Source organism: Papio anubis, chromosome 4 (genome assembly GCF_008728515.1).
Source record: "Papio anubis isolate 15944 chromosome 4, Panubis1.0, whole genome shotgun sequence".
In the NCBI taxonomy this organism is placed as follows: domain Eukaryota; kingdom Metazoa; phylum Chordata; class Mammalia; order Primates; family Cercopithecidae; genus Papio; species Papio anubis.
In genome coordinates, this window is record NC_044979.1 from 137,725,758 (window position 1) to 137,747,898 (window position 22,141).

The window sequence follows — 22,141 nt, forward strand, 5'->3', positions numbered from 1 at the left end:
AGGCATGAGCCACTGCACCTGGCCTCTCTGCATAATATTTGGATGAGGAAAATGTTCTATATCTGAATTGTGGTGCAGCCATACAACCACCCACATTTATCAAACTTATTGAACCATATACTTTTATTTATTTATTTATTTATTTATTTATTTATTTATTTTGAGACAGGGTTTCACTCTGTTGCCCAGACTGGAGTGCAATGTCTCGATCTCTGCTCACTGTAACCTCTGCCTCTCAGCCTCAAGCAATCCTCCCACCTCAGCTTCCCGAGTACCTGGGACTCGGGAGTCCCAGGTACCTGAGTCCCGAGTAGCTGGGACTACAGGTGCGCACCACCATGCCTGGCTAATTTTTGCATTTTTTTTTTTTTGTAGAGATGGGATCTCACCATGTTGGCCAAGCTGGTCTCAAACCAGAGTCCTGGGATTACAGGTGTGAGCCACCGTGCCTGGACTTGAGCCATATATTTTAAAAGAGTGGATTTAATCGTATGAACATTGTACCTCAATAAACTTGACCTAATTAACAATGTGGGTTTGCCAGGTTGCAGGGGAGCGAACCCTCCATTGTCTGGGTTGCTTTGGGGAGGAGTTCCACCTTTAGCTCCTTGTGCCCTGTGAGGCAGCTTGGGGCTGTAAATCTGCCCTGCCCACCATACAGCCAAGGCTTGGGGTGACAGGTTTTTGAAAACCCAGAGGCCAATGTGGTCGAAGCACCCACACTTCTTTTTATTTATTTATTGATTTACTTATTATTATTATTATTATTATTTTTTGAGACAGGGTCTCGCTCTGTCATCCAGGCTGGAGGGCAGTGGTGCAATCATAGCTCACTGCAGCCTCAGTCTCCTGGGCTCAAGCAAATCTCCCACCTCAGCCTCCTGAGTAGCTGGGACTACAGGAGCATATCCCCATGCCTGGCTAATTTTTAAATTTTCTGTAGAGATGGTGTCTTGCTCTGTTGTCCAGGCTGGTATTGACCTCCTGAGCCCACGTGATCCTCCTGCCTCAGCCTCCAACAGTGATTATCAAGCCACTGCCCTCCAGTTTGGGTGACAAAGTGAGCCCTTGTCTCAAAAAAAAAAAAAAAAAAGGAAAGAATTTCAGATAGCTTGTCTATGGAGGTCATGCAGTGTCTGTCCTAAGCCACTCCAGTGATTATGCAATTGGTCCATGAGCAGAATGTCCACGTGCAGGACTGAAGGCTACACATGGGCATGACGGCATGGGCTCCCTCTCAGCACGGCTGATATATTTACTGCTGCCACTGAATGCCTGCCTGAACAGAATGACCCATGATACAGCACAATCCTTTGAGGAGCCCAGGCAGCCTCTTGGGGGTAAGTTGATTACACAGGCCGCCTTTCATCCTAGAGCGGGGCATTGATTTGTCTTACTCTAATTGGTACTACACCAGAAATGGGCTTGCGTTTTCTATCTGCAGTACCTCTGCCAGCCCCATCGTTCAAGGGCTTGCAAAATGCATCTGACTTGTGGGCAAGGGATCTCCTACATCATCTCTTCAGATCAAGGGGTCATTTTAGGGCAAAGAAGATGCAGCATGGTGCGGTGGCATGTGCCTGTCATCCCAACACTTTGGGAGGCCGAGGCAGGTGGATCACCTGAGGTCAGGAGTTCAAAATCAGCCTGGCCAACATGGTGAAATCCCGTCTCTATTAAAAAAAAAAAAAAAAAAAAAAGCCGGATGTGGTGGCACACGCTTGTGATCCCAGCTACTCAGGAGGCTGAGGCAGGAGAATCGCTTGAACCCGGGAGGTGGAGGTTGTAGTGAGCTGAGATCGCACCACTGCACTCCAGCCTGGGCAATAGAGTGAGACTCAGTCTCAAAAACAAACAAACAAAATTTAACGACTGGCCAGACATGGTGTCCCAGCTACCAGAGAGACTGAGGCAGGAGGATGGCTTGAGCCCAGGGGTTCAAGATCAGACTGGGCAATATACCAAGACTTCCACCTCTATTTAAAAAAAAAAAAAAAAGTAAAAGTAAAAAATCTAACTGGCTTCAGAGGGGAAGGGGATGAAACTCTGACTGGTAGCATTTGCCTATCACACTAGTACATAAATATTCCCATAGTGGTTAATGTCAAGCTACTAGCGTGATATCAGCTGGTTCACAAAAGTCTTGAAATTTATAAAAGTTGGTCCTCATGAGAGGATACAAGCCGGCTTCATCATGTCACTGTGACCACATATGTCTATAGATTAAGTTGTTCAAATCTTCTATATCCTTACTAATTATTTGTCTAACTATTTTATCAGTTTCTGTTGAAAAGCATGTTAAAATTTCCCACTATTTTTGGTTTAGCTATTTAGTCTTATAGAGTTGTTGATTTTTGCTTTATGTATTTTAAGACAATATTATTAGGTACATGCACATTTGAATTATTATATCTTCCTGGTGAATTTAACTTTTTATTACAGTGAAGAGTTACTTTTTATCTTGAGGAATAATTTTTTTAACCTTTAAACCTTGATATTTATTTTTAAATTTAGCATTATATTAACTACCTCTGGAGAGAATTTAACTTGGCTTCTGCCAGGATATACATTGCTAGCGCCTGAGGGTGCTAACAACCTACGAATCTACGATTACTTTTATTCAGTTTCAGGGACTGAGATGATTAGAAGCTGAACTTCAGTCCACAGAAGGGCTGGTCTATTTCTTTCTTTTCTATTGTTTTTTCTTTTTTGAGACAGAGTGTCGTTCTGTCACCTAGGCTGGAGTGCAGTGGTGTGATCTTGGCTCACTCCAACCTCCGCCTCCTGGGTTCAAGGAATTCTTGTGACACCTCAGCCTCCCAAGTAGCTAGGACTACAGGTGCCCACCATGATGCCTGGCTAATTTTTGTATTTTTGGTAGAGACAGGGTTTCACCATGCTGGCCAGGCTGGTCTGGAACTCCTGATCTCAAGTGATCTGCCCGCCTCGGCCTCCAAAGTGCTGGGATTACAGGCGTGAGCCACTGCGCCTGGCTTTCTGGTCTATTTCCGATTCCTAGGATGCAGGCTTTTTTTTGGTTTCACTCCAAAGCGCAGAGACTTTAATAGGGCCCCTTGCCTTGGCAGGTCCTGTATTCAAATAATTGTTCCCTAGCCCAACAAGGCTGTTGAAAGGCTTCTCAGCCTTTTAGACATTCATCCACCTCTTCCAAATTGGCAGACAACTCCAGGAAAAAGTAGTTTGAAATGCTGGGCTCACCTCTCTAGATTTTTTGTTCTTCTTCCAGGCTGTAGCCTTGTCATTCTTCACTACCTCCTCAACATTACAATGGCTTAAGATTTAAAAAAAAATACATTTGACCAGCTTTCCTATCTTACTCACTGAGTGGGTTGGTTGGAGATACTTCATGTGCCATTATAGGGAGTGGAGGTCTTAGCAGACATTTTTTTTTCTTTTTTGAGACAGGTTCTCACTCTGTCACCCAGGCTGGAGTGCAGTGGCGCGATCATAGCTCACTGCAGCCTCAACCTCGAGCAATTCCCGAGCTCAAGCAATCCACCCACCTCGGCCTCCCAAAGTACTGGGATTACAGGCACGAGCCACCATGCCCAGCTGATACTATTTTGTTTGTTTGTTTGTTTTGTTTTCACTCTCGTTGCCCAAGCTAGAGTACAATGGTGTGATCTCTGCTCACCGCAACCTCCACCTCCCCAGTTCAAGCGATTCTCCTGCCTCAGCCTCCAGAGTAGCTGGGATTGCAGGTGCACACCACCATGCCCGGCTAATTTTATATTTTTAGTAGAGACGGAATTTCTCCATGTTGGTCAGGCTGGTCTCGAACTCCTGACTTCAGGTGATCTGCCTGCCTTGGCCTCCCAAAGTGCTGGGATTACAGGCATGAGCCACCACTCCTGGCCCTGTATGCTTCATTACCATGCTCTGATGCCATCAGGTAATCCAACTCCTTGGCCTAAAGTCCTTTATGCCTTGGGTCCTGCCTCCTCCCAGTAGTTGCCCTCACCTCTTCCTTCTCTGTTGCCCAGGGACATTTCAGAGCTCATTTACGCCTCCTTGGTCTCTCCTTTGGCCCCGTTCAACTTCATGCAGGTCTCTTCCCAAGGACAAAGCAGAACTGTACAGAAAACAGAAGTTGAAGTGAGATCATGGCCCAGTGAGATGGGGGCAGGCTGGACACTGCTTCCCTTTCCTGGGGCTCTCAGTAGCAGCTGAGTTTGCACGTTTTTTTTTTTTTTTTTGGAGGTGGAGTCTCGCTTTTTGTCGCCCAGGCTGGAGTGCAGTGGCACGATCTTGGCTCACTGCAAGCTTCGCCTCTCAGGTTCACACCATTCTCCTGCCTCAGCCTCCCTAGTAGCTGGGACTACAGGCGCCCACCACCACGCCCGGCTAATTTTTTTGTATTTTTAGTAGAGATGGGGTTTCACTGTGTTAACCAGGATGGTCTCAATCTCCTGATTTCAAGTGATCCGCCCGCCTCGGCCTCCCAAAGTGCTGGGATTACAGGCGTGAGCCATGGCGCCCGGCCGAGTTTGCACGCTTTTTATTTGAAAACTCTCTACCCCTTGCTTACTCATTTGCAGCTTGAGCAACTCACACTCTCTGGAATTGCACCTTTCCCACCTGAAGCTGCTGCAGAATGGGCGGGGGCCACATGAGAGACACGACAGTTCTCCTTACTAAATTTCCTTCTGTAGGAACGCACCTCTGTCTCCCTGGCTGGCCCAGATCGTCTTGAACTGACAATGTGACTGGATCCTTCTCAGCTCCCTGGAAGTCTTAGTGTGAATAGCAGGGCCTGCATCCTTGTCCTTTTTTATTTTTTAGAGACAGAGTCTCATTCTGTTGCCGAGGTTGGAGTGCAGTGATGCGATCTCGGCTCACTGCAACCTCCGTGTTGCAGGCTCAAGTGATTCTCCTGCCTCAGCCTCCCGAGTAGCTGGGATTACAGACATGCGCCACCATGCCTGGCTAATTTTTGTGTTTTTAGTAGAGATGAGGTTTCACCATGTTGGCCAGGCTGTTCTCGAACTCCTGACCTCAGGTGATCTGCCCGCCTTGGCCTCTCAAAGTGCTGGGATTGCAGGCGTGAGCCACCCCCGAGCCAGGCCCGCATCCTTGTCCTTAGGAGCCTCCCAACTTCACTGGGAAAAGAGAAGATCGGTCGTAAAGGTTCAAGACCACCCTGGACAACATGGAATAGTATGAAGCCATAAAAAACAATGAAATCATGTCCTTTGCAGTTACATGGATGCACATGGAAGCCATTATCCCAAGTAAATTAACACAGGAACAGAAAACCTAATACTGAATGTTCTCACTTATAGTGGGAGCTCAATGTTGGGGACACATGGGCATAAAGGTGGGACAATAGACACTGAGGACTTCTAGAGGGGGAAAGAGAGGGGGGGAAGGGCTAAAAAATGCTCAGTACCTGAGTAGCAGATTCATTCATACTCCAAACCTCAGCATCATGCAATATACCTTTGTAACAAACCTGCACATGTACCCCCTGATTCTAAAATAAAAGTTGAAATGAAAGAGGATATAGGCTTTGGAGTCAGACACTGTGTTAGAATTACAGTCCCATCCTTTACTGCTATGTGACCCTTGGCAGATTATTTAACCTGTCTGAGCCCAATTTCTTTTTTCTTTTCTTTTCTTTCTTTTTTTTTTTTTTTTTTGAGACAGAGTCTCCCTCTGTCATCCAAGCTGGAGTGCAGTGTCGCGATCTCGGCTCACTGCAACCTCTGCCTCCTGGATTCAGGCGATTCTAGTGCCTCAGACTCCTGAGTAGCTGGGATCACAGGCACCCACCACCACAACTGGCACATTTTTTGTATTTTTAGTAGGGACGGGGTTTCGCCATGTTGGCCAGGTTGGTCTGGAATCCCTGACAGGTGCTCCACCTGCCCCGGCCTCCCAAAGTGCTGGATGACAGGCGTGAGCTACAGTGCCCAGCTTATGGCATGGATTTTTGACCCTCCAAATCTCATATTGAAATATAATCCCTAAGGTTGGAGGTGGGGCCTAATGGGAGGTGTTTAGGTCATGGGGGTGAATCCCTTGTGAACAGATGAATCCCTTGGGGGTGAGCGAGTTCTCATTCTGTAAGTGCCCACTAGAGCTGGTTGTTTAAAAAGGGCCTGGGACCGGCCGGGCACGGTGGCTCATGCCTGTAATCAAAAATTATTGGGAGGCTGAGGCAGGCAGATCACGAGCACGAGGTCACGGGTTCAAGACCAGCCTGGCCAACATGGTGAAACCCCATCTCTACTAAAAAATACAAAAATTAGCTGGGCATGGTGGCATGTGCCTATAATCCTAGCTACTCGGGAGGCTGAGGCAGAATTGCTTGAACCGGACCTGGAGGCAGAGGTTGCAGTTTGCCAAGATTGTGCCACTGCACTCCAGCCTGGGCTACAGAGCAAGACTCCATCTCAAAAAACAAAAACAAAAACAAAAATTAGCTGGATGTGGTGGTGCGCACCTGTCATCCCAGCTACCTGGGAGGCTGAGGCAGGAAAATAGCCTGAACCTAGGAGGCAGAGGTAGCAGTGAGTGAACCTGTGGTCCCAGATACTTGGGAGGCTGAGATGGGAGGATCACTTGAGCCCAGGAAGTTGAGGCTACAATGGGTTATTATTGTACCACTGCACTCCAGTCTTGGCAACAGAGCAAGACCCTGTCTTAAAAAATAATAATAAATAAGACAGGCTGGGCTTGGTGACTCACGCCTGTAATCCCAGCACTTTGGGAGGCCAAGACGGGTGGATCATTTGAGGTCAAGAGTTCGAGACCAGCCTGGCCAACATGGTGAAATATTGTCTGTACTAAAAATACAAATATTAGCTGAGTGTGGTGGTGCACAGCAGTAATCCCAGCTACGTGAGAGGCTGAGGCAGGAGAATTGCTTGAACCTGGGAGGCAGAGGTTGCAGAGAGTCAAGATCATACCACTGCACTCCAACCTGGGCGACAGAGCAAGACTCCATCTCAAAAATATAATAATAAATAAAATAAATAAATATAAGAACACAGACATTTTTAAATAACAGGATGAAAAAAGATATATTCTACAAACACCAACTATGAGAAAGCTGGTGTGGCTAAATTATTAACAAAGTGGTTTATAAGGTCAAAAGTACTACCAGAGAAAAAGAGGGACACGTTTTTCATGATAAAAGAGTCAATTCAACAGAAAGACATAACAGCTCTAAATGTGTATGGTCCAATAACAATATTCAGCATGTAAGGAGGAAAACCTGGCAGAATTAAAAGGAAAAGTAGGAAACCCACAATCACATTTGGACGCTTTAACACTGTGCCCTCAGCAATTGATTTTATCCATCTTTATTTAGTTAATTTTTATGTTTTTATTTTTTATTTATTTATTTTATTTTATTTTTTTAGATGGAGTCTCTCTCTGTCGCCCAGGCTGGAGCGCAATGGTGCAGTCTCGGCTCACTGTAACCTCCGCCTCCTGGGTTCAAGGGATTCTCCTGTCTCAGCCTCCTGAGTAGCTGGGTTTACAGGCATGAGCCACCACGCTGGCTAATTTTTGTTTTTTTTGGTGGAGATGGGGTTTTGCCATGTTGGCCAGGCTGGTCTCAGACTCCTGATCTCAGGTGATCCGCCTTCCTCGGCCTCCCAAAGTGCTGGGATTACAGGCATGAGCCACCGCGCCCAGACTTAGTTTTTAAAATTTAGAGACAGGGTATTTTTCTGTTGCCCAAGCTCTCAAAGTGCTGTAGTGGTGCTATTATGGCTCACTGCAGTTTCAAATTCCTGGACCCAAGTGATTCTCCCACCTCAGCCTCCTGAGTAGCTTGGGACTACAGGCACGCACCACCATGCTTGGTTACTTTTTAAATTTTTATTAGGGATGGGGTCTTCTTGCTATATTGTTCAGGGTGGTCTCAAACTCCTAGCCTCAATCAATACTCTGCTTTTGCCTCCCAAAGCTCTGGGATTACAGGCATGATCCACCGTATCCAGGCTTCGGCAATTTGAGTTTTTAAAAAGAAGACAAAAACATTAATAAGAATACAGAAGATTTGAACAATACTTTCCCAGCTTGACCTGAGCTTTTTTTTTTTTTTTTTGAGACAGTCTTGCTCTGTCGCCCAGGCTGGAGTACAGTGGTACGATCTCAGCTCACCACAACCTCTGCCTCCCGGATTTAAGCAATTCTCCTGTCTCTGCCTCCTGAGTAGCTGGGATTACAGGCGCCTGCCACCATGTCTGGCTAATTTTTGTATTTTTAGCAGAGATGGGGTTTCTCCATGTTGGTCAGGCTGGTCTCGAACTCCTGACCTCAGTTGATCCACCCGCCTCGGCCAAAGTGCTGGGATTACAGACGTGAGCCACTGCACCCGGCCTGTCAATATTCTTTCGTAAGACTCGGATGGTTGTATCTCGGGTCAGTAGGGGCCTCTTCAAGTCAACTCCTGTGTCCTTTTAGAAAGATCTCGGTGGTCTTTAATTCTGTCTTTGATTTCTGGTATGACTAGATGTTCTGGGTTCATTTTCCCCGTTTCTTGCCACTAACCTGAAATCAGCCATTTTTCCAGGGAGCCCTCATTTCTCAGTGAAAAATAACGTTTAAAGACCATCGTCAGGCACCAGGGATGCTTTTACTACAGGGTTGTTACTGTAGTTTCTGAATCTTTTCAATGGACAGAGCGGAAAAATTAATATTTTAGAGTGTACCTGCCAATCTTTCCCACTTAAAATCATAGGGGTTTATTTATTTATTTATTTAATTTTTTGAGATGGAGTCTCGCTCTGTCGCCCAGGTTGAAGTCAGCGGCACGATCTTGGCTCACTGTAACCTCCGCTTCCGGGTTCAACTGTAAAATCATAGGGTTTTCACTTTGATTTAATATTTATATCTTGACAGAGCAGTGGCTCTGACTGCCTGTAATCCCAGCACTTTGGGAGGCCGAGGCGGGCAGATCACCCGAGATCAGGAGTTCGAGACCAGCCTGGCCAACATGGTGAAGCCCCGTCTCTACTAAAAACACAAAAATTAGCTCCACTACAGGTGGAGCTCACCTGTAGTTCTCAGCTACTCGCGAGGCTGAGCCATGAGAATCGCTTGAACCTGGGAGGTGGAAGTTGCAGTGAGCTGAGATCACTCTACCGCACTCCAGCTTGGAAAACAGAGTGAGACACTGGCTAAAAAAAAAAAAAAAAAAAAAAAAAAAAAAAAAAATGCTGGGCGCGGTGGCTCACGCCTGTAATCCCAGCACTTTGGGAGGCTGAGGCGGCTGATCACAAGGTCAGAGATCGAGACCACGGTGAAACCTCATCTCTACTAAAAAATACAAAAAATTAATGGAAGGCCAGAAGGGAGTGCCTGTAGTCCCAGCTACTCAGGAGTGTTTGAGAAGAATGGCATGATTCCAGGAGGCGGAGCTTTGCAGTGAGCCGAGATCGCCACTGCACTCCAGCCTGTAATTGAGCGCCGAGACTGCCTCAAAAAAAAAAAAAAAAAAATGTGCAGAGCGTTGCCAGGTGGCTCATGCCTGTGATCCCAGAACTTTGGGAGGCTGAGGCAGGAGGATCACCTGAGCACAGGGGTTCAATACTGGTCTGGGCAACATAGTGAGACCTCGTCTCTATAAAAAATAAAAATAAAAATAAATGATATTTGTATCTCACTCGGACATGGTGGCTCATGCCGGTAATCCCAACACTTTGGGAAGCCAAGGCGGGAGGGTCGCTTGTGCTTAGGAGGTCAAGACCAGCCTGGGCGACATAGTGAGACTCTGTTCCTATAAAAACAAAAGCCACAAAACCGATATATATATATCGGTATCTCTTTTTCCTCATCTTGGTTCCTAATAATGTCAACACAATTACTCACTGACTTTCCATACTATATATAAAACATATGTGTGTGTGTATGTATTCAAAATAGTCATACCGATACCATCTGAACTTTGAATAAGTTCAAAATAGTCACACCAATACCTTTGCTAACAGTATGATGACTGAGTGCTGTTTAAGATTTCTTTGTAGTCCTTTTGTCTTTAGGGTATATTCCCCTAGGAATATCAAACCACTGTGCCTAATTGTGCCACTGACTTAACATACAGTTAGGCTATTTGTTTCATTTTGGCATTCGTTGTTAGGAAGTTGTTTTGTGGTGTTTTCTTTCTCATGACTTGCCAAGGGAAAGGAAAATAGACGAAAACTGGTTGTCCTGGGTACTCGCTGAAGGAGCCTTTTTACTCTCAGTTCACACACACACACACACACACACCCTGTCAAATCAGGGGCCGGGTGTGATGGCTCATGCCGTAATCCCAGCACTTTGGGAGGTCGAGGCGGGCAGATCATTTGAGTCCAAGCAGTTTGAGGTCAGCCTGGGCAACATAACCAGACACTGTCTCCACAAAACACACACACACACACACACACACAAATTAGCCAGGCGTGGTGGCACATGCCTATAGTTCAAGCTATATGGGAGTCTGTGGTGGGAGGATTGCTTGAGGCTACAGTGTGCTGTGATCGCACCACTGCACTCCAGCCTGGGTGACAGAGCAAGACCTTGTCTCGGAAAAAAAAAAAGAAAGAAGGAAAGAAAGAAAGAAAAACAAAACGAAACAACAGAGGGCAACAGAGGGCTGGGCTCGGTGGCTCACGCCTATAATCCCAGTACTTTGGGAGGCCGAGGTAGGCAGATGGCTTGAGGCCAGCCTGGCCAACGTAGTGAACCCTGTCTCTACTAAAAATACAAAAATCAGCTTGGTGTGGTGGCGTACACCTGTAATTCCAGCTGCTGGGAAGGCTGAGGCATGAGAAACGCTTGAACCTGGGAGGTGGGGGTTGCAGTGAGCCAAGGTCGCAACACTGCACTCCAACCTGGGCGACAGAGCGAGAACAAAGCAAAAAATTCCTATGCTTCATAGGAGAAGACACATCATCTAAAACATTTGCTATCATTTTCTTATTTCAAGGAGGCAATGTGGGCTGTACGCAGTGGCTCACACCTGTAATCCCAGCACTTTGGGAGGCCGAGGCGGGTGGATCACCTGAGGTCAGAAGTTTGGGACCAGCCTGGCCAACATGGTGAAACCCTCTGTCTACTAAAAACACAAAAATTAGCCTTGCGTGGTGGCAGGTGCCTGTAATCCCAGCTACTCGGGAGGCTGAGGCAGGAGAATCACTTGAACCCGGGAGGTGGAGATGGAAGTGAGATGAGATTGTGCCACTACACTGCAGCCTGGGAGACAGAGAAAAAAAATAACAAGCTCTTTTTAGATTCAAGCCCTTTATTATTTACATAGACAGCAATAACAAGGTCACCAAAAGTGTCAGCTCCCTTTATCCCTTGTTCCACTGAGTGACACTGAATCAAAAGGGGTCAGATGACAATGCCACACAGATTGCACTCTGTTGCTAAGAACCAATTCCAGGACAGGCACAGTGGTTCATACCTGTCAGTCCAGCATTTTGGGAGGCCGAGGTGGGAGGATCTCTTGAGGCCAGGAGTTTGACACCAGCCTGGGCAACATGGCAAGACCCTGTCTCTCCAAATAATAGAAAAGGAAAATTAGCTCAGTGTGGTGGTGTGTACCTATGGTATCAGCTACTTGGGTGGCTGAGGTAGGAGAATTGCTGAGCCAAAGGGTCGAGGCTGCACTGAACCATGGTCATGCCACTGCACTCCAGCCTGGGCAACAGAGCGAGACCTTGTCTTTAAAAATAATAATAAAACAATTAGCGGCTGGGCGCGGTGGCTCAAGCCTGTAATCCCAGCACTTTGGGAGGCCGAGACGGGCGGATCACGAGGTCAGGAGATCGAGACCATCCTGGCTAACACTGTGAAATCCCGTCTCTACTAAGAAATACAAAAAACTAGCCGGGCGAGGTGGCGGGCGCCTGTAGTCCCAGCTACTCTGGAGGCTGAGACAGGAGAATGGCGTAAACCCGGGAGGTGGAGCTTGCAGTGAGCTGAGATCCGGCCACTGCACTCCAGCCTGGGCGACAGAGTGAGACTCCGCCTCAAAAACAAACAAACAAACAAACAAAAAACAATTAGCTAGGCATGTTAGCACACACCTGTGGTCCCAGCTACTCAGGAAGCTGAGGTGGGAGGATTGCTCCAGCCCAGGAGGTCAAGGTTACAGTGAGCCATGATTGCACCACTGCACTCCAGTCTGGGTGACAGAGCAAGACTCTGTCTCAAAAAGAAAAAAAAGAACTGCCTCATGACAGCCCTCCTGGGAGAGAGGCAGGCAGCCCCACCCAGTCCTCCTAAATCTTCATGTTCTGGGAAGCCCATAAGGGTATTCCACCAAGGCTCACGCCAGCTGTGGTTAGGCCTTGCCTACATGGCTGATGTAGAGACATGCATGGTCATCCGGGCACCAAGGAGAAATCATTCCCTTTAGCAGGGTTAAGACTTCTCTTCCCTGATGGGCGCAGTGGCTCATGCCTGTAATCCCGGCACTTTGGGAGGCCGAGGTGTGTGGATCATCTCAGGTCAGGAGTTCGAGACCAGCCTGACCAATATGGTGAAACTCCATCTCAAAAAAAAAATAAATAAATAAAAGACTTCTCTTTCCTCCCTCTCGAGGGCTGGTAGCAGGAGGGAGCCTTCATTCCAGGAAGGCGATTGTGAGTAGATTCTGCTTCCAAATCCCCGTTTACCTCCTTTCCTCCTTACTAGCTGCTGTTTTGACCCTGGTAGAAAGGAGACAGGAGAAGTAAGGGGATGAGAAAATTTTTGTGGATGCTTTGCCATTTTTCTACCTTTTTTTTTTTTTTTTTGAGACAGAGTCTTACTCTGTTGCCCAGGCTGGAGTGCAGTGGTGCGATCTCAGCTCACTGCACAGGTTCAAGCGATTCTCCTGCCTCAGCCTCCAGAGTAGCTGGGACTACAGGCGCCCGCCACTACGCCTGGCTAATTTTTGTATTTTTTAGTACAGACAGGGTTTTACCATGTTGGCCAAGCTGGTCTTGAACTCCTGACCTCAGGTGATCCTCCTGCCTCGGCCTCCCAAAGTGCTGGGATTACAGGCGTGAGCCACTACGCCTGGCCCTGGATGCCTTGTCATTTTTCTGATTCTGGCTAAAATCTAGAGCTCACTTCTCTTTTTTTCTAATATTTATTATTTATTTATTTTTTGTTGAGACAGGGTCTCACTGTTGCCCAGGCTGGAGTGTAGCGGTGTGATCTTCGCTCACGTCAACCTCCACATCCCAGGCTCAAGTGATCCTCCCACCTTGGCCTAGAGCTGACTTCTCTTGTGGGCCAGTGATGTAACCCACAGGGAATACTTGTGTCTGCCTTTCCTAGGTAAACTCTAGGAGTGCAGCCTCCTTTATCCTGAGGCCACAGGCTGCTTTAGCTTTTCCAGACACAAGGCGGAGAGCAGTCTACTTTTCCTCTGCTGCAGGTAGCCTGTCTAGCTCTGCGGAGGGGCCGAGAAGCTTCACTTGCCATCCTGCCTTCTCAGGATGAACTTGGCATAGCTACAGCTCCCAGTCTGCTTCTCTTTTCTTTTTTTGAGACGGAGCCTTGTTCTCTTTCCCACGCTGGAGTGCGGTGGCACAATCTTGGCTCAGTGCAACCTCTGCCTGCCGGGTTCAAGTGATTCTCCTGCCTCAGCCTCCTGAGTAGCTGGGATTACAGGTATGTGCCACCACATTTGGCTAATTTTTTTGTATTTTTAGTGGAGAAGGGGTTTCACCATGTTGGCCAGGCTGGTCTCGAATTCCTGACCTCAAGTAATCCGCCCGCCTAGGCCTCCCAAAGTGCTGAGATTACAGGCATAAGCCACTGCGCCCTGCCCACCCCTCCCCTCCCTTGCGTTCCTTTTTTTTTTTTTTTTTCTTTTTTTGTTTCTTTTTTGGACACAGGGTCTTGCTCTGTCTCCCAGGCTGGAGTGCCGTGGCATGATCATAGCTCACTATAGCCCTTGACCTCCTGGGCTCAAGCAATCCTCCCATCTCAGCCTCCAGAGCAGCTGGGACCACATTTCAGCCTCCAGAGTAGCATGTTGCACCACCATGCCTGGCTACATTTTTTTTTTTTGTATTTTTTGTACAGATGGGGTCTCGCCATGTTGCCCAGGTTAGTCTTGAACTCCTGAGCTCAAGCGATCTGCCCACCTCAGCCCCACAAAGTGCTGGGATTATGGGCTTGAGCCACCTCGCCCAGCCCCCTTTTCTTTTTTCAGCTCTTTCCTGTACTTAAAATAGGTGAGTGGATCAGGAGCCACAGAATTAGCCTGTGGCTATCTCCTCTGTTAATTCTGTATTCGATAATTCAGCACTGGAATTTCACATCTGTTGCAAATATTTGTTTGTCTGTTTGTTGTAGAGACAGGGTCTCCCTCTGTTGCCCAGGCTGGAGTGTAGTGATGTGATCATAGCTCACTGCAGCCTCAACCTCCTGGGCTCAAGTGATCCTCTCGCCTTGGCCTCCTGAGTGGCTGAAACCACAGGCATGCGCCACCACACCCTCTGAGTTTTAAATGTTTTGAAGTTTTTTGAGATGGAGTCTCACTGTGTTTCCCAGGCTGGTCCTGAATTCCTGGTCTCAAGCAATCCTCCTGCTTGGGCCTCCCAAAGCACTAGGATTGCAATTTTCAGTTTCAGTGGGAAATTTTAGAATCATCATATTCACATTCTAAAATATTTATCCCTTTTGAGTATCATAGACTCATGATCTTTTACAAATTCAACTTATTCCATTGATCACATATATATATATGTATGTGTATGTGTGTGTGTGTGTGTGTGTGTATATATATATATTTTTTTTTTCTTTTGAGATAGAGCCTCAGTCCATCATCCAGGCTGGAGTGCAGTGGTGCGATCACGGCTCACTGCAGCCTCAACCTACCAGGCTCCAGTAATCCTCCCACCTCAGCCTTCCAAGTAACTGGGACTACAGGTGTGCATCACTGCACTCAGTTAATTTTAAAATTTTTTGTAGGCCGGGCACGGTGGCTCAAGCCTGTAATCCCAGCACTTTGGGAGGCCGAGACGGGCGGATCACGAGGTCAGGAGATTGAGACCATGCTGGCTAACACGGTGAAACCCCGTCTCTACTAAAAATGCAAAAAATTAGCTGGGCGTGGGGGTGGGCGCCTGTAGTCCCAGCTACTCAGGAGGCTGAGGCAGGAGAATGGCGTGAACCCGGGAGGTGGAGTTTGCAGTGTGCCGAGATCGCGCCATTGCATTCCAGCCTGGGCAACTGAGTGAGATTCCGTCTCAAAAAAAAAAAAAAAAAAAAAAATTTTATAGAGATGGAGTCTCACTTATTGCCCAAGCTGGTCTCAAACTTCTGGGCTCAAGCACTCTGCCCACCTCAGCCTACCAAAGTCCTGGGATTACAGGCATGAGCCACAGTGCCCAGCCTATAATTTTTTATTTTTCATTTTTAGAAGACAGGCCGAGCACTGTGGTTCTCACTTGTAAGCCCAGCCCTTTGGGAGGTTGAGGCGAGTGAATCACCTGTGGTCAGGAGTTTGAGACCAGCCTAGCCAACATGGTAAAATCCCGTCTCTACTAAAAATACAAAAATTAACCAGGCACGGTGGCAGGTACCTGTAATCCCAGTTACTCAGGAGGCTGAGAGAGGAGAATCACTTGAACCTGGGAGGCAGAAGTTGTAGTGAGCCGAGATTGTGCCATTGCACTCCAGCTTGGGTGATGAGAGTAAAACTCCATCTCAAAAAAAAAGAAGACAGGGTCTGGCTCTGTCATCTAGGCTGAAGTGTAGTGGCATTTTATTTTTGATGCTTAAATTGCCAACCGTGGCTAGTGAATATCCTTTTAAGCTCTTTGTAGTGATAACATCTCCAATTAGCCATAAAAAAACTTTTGCTTTTTGTCGTTGTTGTTTTTTGGGAAGGGGTCTCACTCTGTTGTCCAGGCTGGAGTGCAGTGGAGCAATCAAGGCTCACTGCAGCTTTGACCTCCCCAGGCTCAGGTGATCCTCCCACTTCAGGCCCCTGAGCAACTGGGACTTACAGGCATGGGCCACCATGACTGGCTAATTTTCTTTGTGTTTTTTTTTTAGGGGGGGTCTCACTATGCTGCCCAGGTTGGTCTCAAACTCCTGAGCTCAAGCGATCCACCTGCCTTGGCCTCCCAAAGTGCTGGGATTACAAGGAACCTTGTTTTCTGACAGCTGGATATTCTAGGCCCAGTTAAAGGTTTTCTGTCTCAAACATAGAATTGGCTACTCATTCCAACAGCCTTGGTCGTATTTTATTCAAACATCCTGTTAGAGACCAAAATTTGGGGCCAGGCCCAGTGGCTCATACCTGTAATCCCAACACTTTGGGAGGCCGAGGCGGGCAGATCACAAGGTCAGGAGTTTGAGACCAACCTGGCCCACATAGTGAAACCCCATCTCTGCTAAAAATACAAAAATTAGCTGAGTATAGTGGCACATGCCTGCAGGCCCAAGCTACTTGGGAGGATGAAGCGGGAGAATCGCTTGAACCTGAGAGACAGGTTGCAGTGAGCCAAGACCATGTCATTGCACTCCAACCTGGGTGACAGAGTGAGACTCCATCTAAAAAAAAAAAAAAAAAAAAAATTTGGGCCATAGGAATACAGATTTTTATGGTTTCAGAAGAGTGTTGATAGCATCACAGGATGACAGTAGAGAAAAATTACCTTTTATTTAAAAGCGAAAGCTCATGAATTTATGCAGATATTTAAAAATTTTTTTTTTTTTTTTGAGACAGAGTCTCGCTCTGTCACCCGGGCTGACGTGCTATGGCATGATCTTGGCCCACTGCAATCTCCGCCTCCCAGTTTCAAGCAATTCTCCTGCCTCTGCCTCCCAAGTAGTTGGGACCACAGGCACCCACCACCATGCCTGGCTAATTTTTGTATTTTTATTTTATTTTATTATTTATTTTTTTATTTTTTTGAGATGGAGTCTTATTCTGTCGCCCAGGCTGGAGTGCAGTGGCCAGATCTCAGCTCACTGCAAGCTCCGCCTCCTGGGTTTACGCCATTCTCCTGCCTCAGCCTCCCGAGTAGCTGGGACCACAGACGCCCGCCACCTCGCCTGGCTAGTTTTTTGTATTTTTTAGTAGAGACAGGGTTTCACCATGTTAGCCAGGATGGTCTTGATCTCCTGACCTCGTGATCCGCCCATCTTGGCCTCCCAAAGTGCTGGGATTACAGGCTTGAGCCACCGCGCCCGGCCAAAGAAACTCTTAAAAGTCATCTTCTCTTATAAATTTGGGTGCTTGACCTTTCCACAATCAAGGTTCATGGCTGCAGTCATGATTTCCAGGCAAGATTTTAAAGTAACCGGAAAATATCTGCCCCTCCCAATCTAACCTCAGCCTTGGAGGAGAATTTGCTGATCACCATTGTTTTGGGGATTCGTTTCGGTTTGTGACAAGGTCTCCCTCTGTTGCCCAGGATGGAGTGCAGTGGGATGCAACTGACATCCCAGGCTCCGGGGATCCTCCCACCTCAGACTCCCAGGTGACTGGGACTACAGGTGCATGCCATTGTGCCTGGCTAATTTTTTGTATTTTTTGTAGAGAAGACAAGGTTTTTCCATGTTGCGTAGGCTGGTCTTGACCTCGTGGGCTCAAACGATCTTCCCACCTCAGCCTCACAAAGTGCTGGGATTATAGGTGTGAGTCACTATGCCCATGTGGCCGAGCCGAGGGCTTTTTTTTTTTTTTATAGTGAGTGGTGAATTCCTCATCATGCCACTGTCCCTCTGCCATTTCTGAACATTTTATTTCTTTCCTTTTCTTTTCCTTTTTCTTTTATTTTGAGACGGAGTCTCACTCTGTCGCCTAGGCTGGAGTACAGTGGTGTGATTTCAGCTCACTGCAACCTCCTCATCCTGAGTTCAGGCGATTTTCCTGCCTCAGCCTTCCAAATAGCCTGGCTAATTTTTGTATTTTTAGTAGAGACGGGGTTTTGCCATGTTGGCCAGGCTGGTGTCGAACTCCTGGCCTCAGGTGATCCACCCGCCTTGGCCTCCCAAAGTGTTGGGATTACAGGCGTGAGCCTGAACATTTTTTTTTTCTTTTTTTGAGATGGAGTCTTGCTCTGTTGCCCAGGCTTGAGTGCAGTGGCACTATCTCGGCTCACTGCAACCTCCACCTCCCAGGTTCAAGCGATTCTCTGTCTCAGCCCCCTGAGTAGCTGAAATTACAGGCGCTTGCCACCACGTACAACTAATTTTTGTATTTTTAGTAGAGACGGGGTTTTACCATCTTGGCCAGGCTGGTCTTGAACTCCTGACCTCGTGATCCCCCTGCCTTGACCTCCCAAAGTGCTGAGATTCCAGGCATGAGCCACCATGACTGGCCTGAACATTTTATTTCAAATTCTTGCAATGTGTCTCCACTCTTTAGAACAGGGTTGTTCACCTAAGGGTCTTGAATGGTTCACAGATACAATTCAGGAAGTTTGGACTGGACATGGTGGCTGACACCTATAATCCCAGCACTCTGAGGGGCTGAAACGGGAGGATCACTTGAGCTCAGCAGTTTGAGACCAGCCTGGGCAACATAGTGAGACCCTGTCTCAAAAAAAAAAAAAAAATTCAGGAGGCTTGTAAACTTATTTTAATTAACTTCTAACTGAAAAATTGCATTTATTTCATTTAAGGAGAAACCACCAACAGTATTAGCAGCAGCTGCTACTTTGCCACCAATGGAAATCAGGGGTCTTTTCTTTTCTTGTTTTTTATTTAGGCAGTGTCTCGCTGTGTCACCCAGGCTGGAGTGCTATGGTGCCAGATCATAGCTCACTGCAGCCTCCAACTCGTGGGCTTGAGTGTTCCTCCCATCTCAGCCTCCCGAGCAGTTGGGACCACCGGCACACTCCACCACACCCGGCTAAAATTCCGTATTTTATTTTATTTATTTAGTTTTGAGACAGATCTTGCTTGCTCTGTTGCCTAGGCTGGAGCGCAGTGGCACGATCTTGACTCACTGCAAGCTCTGCCTCCCAGGTTCAAGCGATTCTCCTGCCCCAGCCTCTGGAGTAGCTGGGATTACAGGCGCGTGCCACCACACCCAGGTAATTTTTTTGTATTTTTAGTAGAGATGGGGTTTTGCTGTGTTGGCCAGGCTGGTCTTGAACTCCTGGTCTCAAGTGATCCAGCTCCCTCTGCCTCCTAAAGTGCTGGAATTATAGGTGTGAGCCACTGTGCCCGGCTGTTTTCCGTGTTTTTTGCAGAGTGGGGTGGGTCTTGTTCTGTTGCCAAGGCTGGTCTTGAACTCCTGGCCTCAAGTAATCCTCCTACCTCAGTTTTCCAAAGTGCTGGATTACAGACGTGAGCCACTGAGCTTGTCCAAATAAGGGATCTTTTCACAGCGCATCTAGTTTGTTTCAGAACCCAAAAGTATCATTCATGTTCATCATTGACTGAAATTACAGTAGTTATGAGGGCTGCTATTAAAGCTTGCTATTTAAAGTGTTAATAAAGAAGTATGTATATTACTATATCACCAGTTTAAAAAATATTTTGATTACTTTTTAATTGTGTTTAATATTTTGACTGAATTTCAGGGTAATTGGTTTTCCTTGCGAGTCTATGTATTTAATTCTGTGCACTTTAAACATTATGCTGAGCAGGGCATAATAGTCTTCCCCAGACTGTCAGGGGCCTGAGGCACAAAACAGATTAGAAACCCCTGGCCTGGGGTCTTTTAGAGGAGGGTGGGCACTGCAGAAAACTTTCTACCTAGCCAAATGCATGTTTTGGCCAAATGCATGTTTTTTTCTTATTAAAGGATTTTGAGGCCGGGCACGGTGGCTCATGCCTATAAACCCAGCACTTTGGGAGACCGAGGCGGGTGGATCACCTCAGGTCAGGAGTTCAAGACCAGTCTGGCCAACATGGCGAAACCTAGTCTCTACTAAAAATACAAAAGTCAGCTGGGCGTGGTAGTGGGCACCTCTTGTCCTAGCTACTTGGGAGGCTGAGGCAGGAGAATTGCTTGAAACCAGGAGGCAGAGGTTGCAGTGAGCCAAGATCGCACCACTGCATTCCAGCCTGGGCAACAGATGAAGATGCCTGAGTGACAGAGCAAGACTGTCTCAAAAAAAAAAAAAAGAAAAAGAAAAAGAAAAAAAAAAAAAGGCTTTTGGACCGAGGCAGGAGAATCGTTTGAGGATAGGAGTTCGAGGCCAGCCTGGGAAACATAGCGAGACCCCTCATTTCTACAATAAAATTAAAAATTAGCAGGGTGTGGTGACACCTACCTGTAGTCCCAACTACTTGGGAGGCTGAGGTGGGAGGATCATTTGAGCCCAGGAGATTGAGGCTGCAGTGAGCTGTGATTATCCCACTGCATTCCAGCCTGGGCAACAGATCAAGATGCTCTTTAAAATAAATAATAAATGAATACAGGATTTGGGGACAATGATTGAGATTCATTACTCAACATTCACATTAGTGCATTACTTTGCTTTTTTTTTTTCCTTTTTGAGACAGTCTCACTCTGTTGCCCAGGCTGGAGCTCAGTGGTGTAATCTTGGCTCATTGCAACCTCCACCTCCCGAGTTCAAGCGATTCTCCTGCCTCAGTCTCCCGAGTAACTGGAATTACAGGTGCCCGCCACCATGCTGGGTTAATTTTCATATTTTTAGTAAAGATGGGGTTTCACCATATTGGCCAGGCTGGTCTCGAACTCCTGACCTCAAGTGATCTGCCTGCCTCGGCCTCCCAAAGTGTTGGGATTACAGGCATGAGTCACTGTGCCTGGCTGCTTTGCTGTCTCTTAATACTAGGGATGTAAGAGCCCCTCAACATCGCAGGAAGTTTCTTTCTTTCTTTTTTTTTTTTGAGATGAACTCTGGCTCTGTCGCCTAGGCTGGAGTGCAGTGGCGCCATCTCGGCTCACTGCAAGCTCCGCCTCCCGGGTTCTCGTCATTCTCCTGCCTCAGCCTCCTGAGTAGCTGGGACTACAGATGCCCACCACCAAGCCCGGCTAATCCACCCGCCTTGGCCTCCTAAAGTGTTGGGATTACAGGCATGAGCCACTGCACCCGGCTATGATCTTTCTTCCGTCACTGTCCTCCTCCTCTGCTGCCCCACCCTGGCCCGTTGCCCTCACCCAGACCCACCACAACCTCCCTGGGCCCCGCCTCATTTTGCCACCTCCAATCCATCCTTGCCCCAACCCTCTGGCTACAGGGTGATCTCAGCTCCCATTTTAATTGGCATTGGCTCCCAGCACCTTCCAAACTCCCTGGTCTGGCATTCGAGGCTCTCTCTACCTTGCAGGCTTCATATCCCACCTCGCTGCTCCCATAACTGCAGTCCCCCAAGCCCCCAACACCCAGCGTCACAGTCAGCCAGGGCACTCGTGGTCCCAAAACTTGGCTCAGCTATCCCATGGTCCTGGCCTGGCACAGAGCAGGCATCTGAAATGCTTGTTGAGGAACAAGTGAAACCCCCTTGAAAATGTCGCTGCCGTCTGTGCAACTGCTGTGATTTCGCCAGAGCCCCCACTGAGTGTGGGCTGTCTGGAAGCACCCTCTTGAGGGACAGACCTGAGGATCTCACCCTGGTGGCCAGACTGAAGAGAGAGCTCCCTTTTCACTGACCTCCTGGGTCTTCCTGCTGCATCCCTTGGGAGAGCCCGGGAGGGTCACCGTATCATCTTCTCCTACTGTCCCCCCTGAATTCACTTTAACCTGGGAACTCCCCAGGAACAGTGCTTGCCCCCTTTAGGATGGGTACAGACCCTCTCCCACAGTCTTATGCTCTATGTGTGTGCGTATGTGCATGAGCCCCCCATTGAGCGAGGGTGACAGCCATCAGTGCTTTTGCCTGCTTCTGTGCTGATTCTGTTTTGAACATTCAGCATGGAGAGTGGCCTCTGCTATGGCTGACTACATCAGGAGGAAAGGACAGGAGGGCCTGAAGGCTGGCACACTCTGTGTCCAAGTCTTTCCTTTTGAAATGGAGTCTCACTCTGTTACCCAGGCTGGCGTGCAGTGGCGCAATCTTGGCTCACTGCAACCTCCACCTCCTGGGTTCAAGCAATCCTCCCACCTCAGCCTCCCAAGTAGCTGGGATTACAGGCGTGCACCACCACGCCTGGCCAGTTTTTTTTTTTTTTTTAATTTTGTATTTTTGGTAGAGGAGGGGTTTCACCATGTTGGCCAGGCTGGTCTCAAACTCCTGACCTCAG